This window comes from Cervus elaphus, chromosome 12, assembly GCF_910594005.1.
Source record: "Cervus elaphus chromosome 12, mCerEla1.1, whole genome shotgun sequence".
Lineage (NCBI taxonomy): Eukaryota > Metazoa > Chordata > Mammalia > Artiodactyla > Cervidae > Cervus > Cervus elaphus.
In genome coordinates this window covers 27,595,695-27,601,694 of record NC_057826.1, presented here as the reverse complement: position 1 = coordinate 27,601,694, position 6,000 = coordinate 27,595,695, and positions in this window count along the sequence as shown.

Below are 6,000 nucleotides of genomic sequence, written 5' to 3'. Positions count from 1 at the left end.
GGAGAAGTATCAATAACCTCAGGTATGCAGATGACACCACCCTTATGGCAGAGAGTGAAGAGGAACTAAAAAGTCTCTTGATGAATGTGAAAGAGGAGAGTGAAAAAGTTGGCTTAAAGCTCAACATTCAGAAAACTAAGATCATGGCATCTGGTCCCATCACTTCATGGGAAATAGATGGGGAAACAGTAGAAACAGTGTCAGGCTTCATTTTTGGGCTCCAAAATCACTGCAGATGGTGACTGCAGCCATGAAATTAAAAGACATTTACTCCTTGGAAGAAAGGTTATGACCAACATAGAGAGCATATTAAAAAGTAGAGACATGACTTTGCCAACAAAGGTCCATCTAGTCAAGGCTATGGTTTTTCCAGTGGTCATGTATTGATGTGAGAGTTGGACTGTGAATAAAACTGAGTGCTGAAAAATTGATGCTTTTGGACTGTGGTGTTGGAGGAGACTCTTGAGAGTCCCTTGGACTGCAAGGAGATCCAACCAGTCCATCCTAAAGGAGATCAGTCCTGGGTGTTCATTGGAAGGACTGATGTTGAAGCTGAAACTCCAATACTTTGGCCACCTCATGCAAAGAGTTGACTCGTTGGAAAAGACCCTGATGTTGGGAGGGACTAGGGGCAGGAGGAGAAGGGGACAACAGAGAGATGAGATGGCTGGATGGCATCACTGACTCGATGGACATGAGTTTGAGTAAACTCCAGGAGTCAGTGATGAACAGGGAGGTCTGGCGTGCTGTGATTCATGGGGTCGCAAAGAGTCGGACACGACTGAGCAACTGAACTGAACTGAACTGAAATTACTGTATAAATAATTACAAGGAATGTATGTGTGTTTGTGTGTGCTGCCATGTCTGACTCTTTGTGACCCCATGGGCCCCATGAAGCCCAGGAATTTTCCAGGCAAGAATACTGGAATTGGTTGCTATTTCTTACTCTAGAGGATCTTCCCAACCCAGGGACTGAACCCATGTCTCTTGCCTCTCCTGCATTGGCAGCCAGACTCTTTACCACTACACTACCTCAGAAGCCAAAGAATGTATAAAGTGTATAATTAATATATAAATTGATGTATAAATAATTCCATGATTTTTTCCTCTTATTATTAATAGCATGGTGTGAATTTCTCTTCATGTAAACCAAAGCTTTCCTGAAGCTCTGGCCTTCCTTTACTGATTATTTTTTCCAAATGTGAAGGTGACAGCCAGGAAATGAATTAAACAAGAGAAGAGATACATGGAAATTGGTAATTGGCTATTTTTATCTCTGATAATGCCCTAGGTATTAATGGTAAGCTATCACTACCTAATACCCTGCTTTGGAGATGTCTTCTATAAGCAAAATTTTTAGATGTTAGACACTGACAAACCAGGTCAGAGGAGAATGGGGCATACAAAGAGGAGGATGGAAGTTACAAGAGAGAAGAGGAGAGACCAAACATAGGCTCTATCACACAGTTCAATGTGTCTAAAAGCAGTTTATCAGTATTTGCTTGTAGTTAAACAAAATCTTCAAACTCCAACATCATTCCTTGTCTATTTGTCTTCAATTTTCCACTACCTTCCCATTTGTCTTGATTCACTGAGTCATCTACACACATTTGACTTATCCTTTTCTTGTGCCTATTCAATCATTCATCTTATGAGCATCTGCTATCAGCCAGGTTTCTTTCTATGTTCTAGAGAATGTGTATCCATGCCCTCTACTTTCAAAAAATTCATGATCTAGCCCCCAACACACCACCCACCTTAAATCCTCATTAATAATCTCAGAGCTATATTTTCTCTTTCTAATATATCTGCATCTGACCCATTATTCACCCAAAAGCATATTTATCTTTCTCTTCAAGTGATTGTGTGTATGTGTGTATACTGTACATTCCATGCTCTAGGTATTTATTACTCTAGATATTTATACCCATCCATTATGCATTACTAACAGACCTTGATTTTGTTTTAAGCAGTTAGCTTCATACAATTCCTAGTTTTCATTGTAGCTGAAGTAGTCATGTAACAGTTTCTGAATAAGGATATATAAGCAAAAGTTGCAAGGTGGAACTTCCACAAAAGCTCTTTAAAAAGAAGCCTGAGGTGGATGAACCTAGAGCCTATTATACAGAGTGAAGAAGTCAGAAAGAGGAAAATGAATATTGCATACTAATACATATATATGGAATCTAGAAATATTGTGCTGATGAAATTATTTTCAGGTCATCAATGGACACACAGACATAGAGAACAGAATTATGGATGTGGGGAGGGTGAGGAAAGAGAGGGTGAGATGTGTGGAGAAAGTAATATGGAAAGTAATACATTACCATATGTAAAATAGATAGCAAATGGGAATTTGCTGTAGACTCAGGAAATTCAAACCAGGGCTCTGTAACAACCTCAGAACAACAAGCAGGATGGGGAGGGAGGTGGGAGGGGATTCAAGAGAGAGGGGACACATGTATACCTATGGCTGACTTATATTGATGTTTGGCAGAAACCAACACAACTTTATAAAGCAATTATCATTCAATTAAAAATAAATTTAAAAAGCACACAAAAAATTTAAGACAACTAATTTAAAGAAAAAAAGGAGAAACCTCTGCTGAAATATATGTTTTACCCCTATCTCTTACCCCATCTTACAATCTGGAATATGAATCTAATGCTATAGGTATTTCATGACAAAACCACAAGACAAGAAGGCTATGGAATAATGACATATGCCAGGGATGGCTAAGCAGAAATATAGAGCAAGCTTCAATCTCTGATGGCACTGATGCTACACCAGTCCCAGGTTGCCAGTCTCCAGATTTCACACACATGTATCTTTATTATAAACAACTGTGACACATGTGCCTTCCTTTCCAACCACACCTGTTTCACTTCTGCCGTAGACCCTATTACTGTCAAGCTCATCTACTTATTGCCACTAAAATGGACCATAAAGTCTGTGCCTTTGATTCTTTTGTTCCTTCCAACTGTATATAAGCTCTCTCCCATTCCTTTCTAGATATCTAACTCCTACCCTCTTGTGTAAGGTTAAGACTACAAGGTAGAAAGAATATGAGCTTTTTCACCAGGCTGGCCTAGGTTTAAATCATAGCTCTCTTGTTAACCAACATGATGATCCTAGATGTTAACATCAGTGTCTCTCTGTCTCTTCATCTATAAGATGGAGATGAACATATCTATTTCATAGGGTGGTTTTGAAAGAGGGTCAAAACTATAGCCTATGAGCCGAATCCAGTCCATCACCTGTTTTTGTAAGTAAAGTTTTAATGGAACACAGAGCTATCCATTGCTTACATATTTATAACTGCTATCATGTCAAAACAATAGGCTTGAATACTTGTGGTAGAGACTCTGGCGTACAGAATCAACAACATTTACACTCCAGCCTTCAGTGTTGAGTTCCAAGAAAGAAATAAATGTTGAGAGCCCAGGATAGCACTGTTATGGAGTAGTCTACTCGGTAAAGGCAATAATGAGGCCTTGGATGGAGGGGACATGTGGCAGGGGAAGTGCTGTCCAGAAGACTGATGAACCAGCTGAGGATAGGTCTTCCAGGAAGTTACTACAGATAGAGAGTCAAGCTCTTAGCTTCTAAAACCCAGAAACAATTTGACTGGTGTCTAAAAACAGGATCCTATCTCAAAGCAAATAAAAAATAACTAAAGCTCATAGAAGACTAATGGGTAAAACAGTATAGACTTGTTACAGGAAACCCTTGACATTGCCAGAAAGAAAAGTTCTTTCAACTAATTGGAAGTAATTCTAGTTTAGCTATAGTAAAATGTCACTGTTTCTATTAAGAAATGAATTTGGATTTCCGAAGCTGAAAGAGAAAAAGATATTCAGCCCATGAGTAAGCCCCTACTAAGCACCTATGCATATCTCAATGAGGCTTTTGTTCCTCTGCTTATCACTTACTGGTTGTTAAATCTTGGGATGTAAAGGTGGCACCAGTGGTAAAAAACCGATTTTCAATGCAGGAGATGTAAGGGACATGGGTTCAATCCCTGGATTGGGAAGATCCTCTGGAGAAGGAAATGGCAACCCACTCCAGTATTCTTGCCTGGAGAATCCCATGGACAGAGAAGTCTGGCTGGCTAAAGTCCACAGAGTCACACAGAGTCAGACACAACTAAAGCAAAGCTAGCAGGCAAGCAGTGTGATAAGACTTTATTTCTAAGTGTAAAAATGTCCCCTGCTTCCCTAGAATAAAAACAAAACAAAACAAACTTCAGTTGATCATGTTTTGACAGAAGTAAATAGGAAATGAAGGAAAATTAAGTTAAAGTGATATTTCTTAGCCAAAATAAGAAAGTTTTCAGTGACCAGAAGAGTAGAACTTAACTAATGTCTAGACTCATTATATGTATTCCAATGGGGAAAACTATAGAGTATACATGGGGGAAAAGTATTATATTTTGCAACAAATAGCATATGATATGAAGGTATTTGCAAATTTGAGAACTCACAAAAGAAGGGAAGGAAGAAAAGGGGGAGGGAGGGAGTCAATGAGGTGAGCAAAAAGAAAGTGGTATGAAAGGGAGAGAGAGGAAGAAAATAAGGAAGAAGAAAGGAAGGAAGGAGAGAAGGAAGAAAGCAGAGGGATAGAGAGCAAGGAAGCGGGAGGGAGGGAGGAAAGGGCTCCTAACAAATTCCTGGTGAGCACATTCTGTTCTCCCAAAATTGTTTCCTTAAATTGTAATCTTAAAATAAGCTTCACCGAAAAGAATATCTTATGGTCAAACATATTTTGGAAATGCTTAATATTCATTCTATCATGGAGAATAATCATGAACATCAGCATATCTAATGCTCTGAAAGGCCTGTAGACAAAACTTGCACACTTGATCTGACCTAGCATTGCTTCAAACTCAATTCATGCTGACTGAAAACAAACACGCACGCGTGCACGCACACACACACACACACACACACACACACACACACAGAACATAAAAGCTATGAGTTTGTTCAGTGTCTCACTGATGAGTATAGCCCAGAAAACAGCTTCTCAGAAGTCTCTGAGAAACTGTTCCAAAGAAGTATGGTCAGAGAGGTTAGTATATATAAATGAATTTGGTGGAGGGGGATTTGTACAGCCAACCACTCACTCAGTAGAAGGCAGCTGCTATTTATGGAGAGCAGATGTCTCCATTGATGATTTTAGTGCTTTTCTAGGTATGAGAAGATGCAAGAAACTGGTTTCAGAGAATTTTCTCCTGGCTATATCTTTCAGAAGCCCTATTCTAGCACTTTTCCTCAGAACAGAGTGCCTCATTCCTGATCTCCACTTTGAATTCCTCACAGGGTGTGTTGGAGGTGTGGAATGAAAATATCTTCTGCCGTGTTAATCAACAAGAAATGTCACGGCCATCAGTGATTTCTGACCATCAAATGTGAATGGGGGCTCCCAAAACTGCAATCCAGTGTATGTTGCTATTCCCATGATGATTGCTGAGGAGCTAGGGGAATGAAAGAAGCAAGGTGAACAAGGAAACAGGATTGGCCCCAGATAGCTGTTGAGTAACTCCAGGAGCTGGTGATGGAGAGGGAAGCCTGGCATGCTGCAGCCCATGGGGTCAAAAAGAGTTGTACATGACTGAGCGACTGAACTGAACTGAGCTGAGGTGTGTGAACTGAGAAATTCCAGCTGTTTAAGTTGGATTTAGAAAAGACAGAGGAACCAGAGACCAAACTGCCAACATCTCTTAGATCATAGAAAAAGCAAGAGAATTACAGGAAAGCATCTACTTCTGCATCATTGACTATGTTAAAGCCTTTGACTGTGTGGATCACAACAAACTGTGGAAAATTCTTAAAGAGATGGAAATACCAGACCACCTTACCTGCCTCCTGAGAAATCTGTATGCAGGTCAAGAAGCAACACTTAGAGCCAGACATGGAACGATGGACTGCTTAAAACTGGGAAAAGAGAATGTCAAGGCTGTATATTGTCACCCTGCTTATTTAACTTCTATGCAGAGT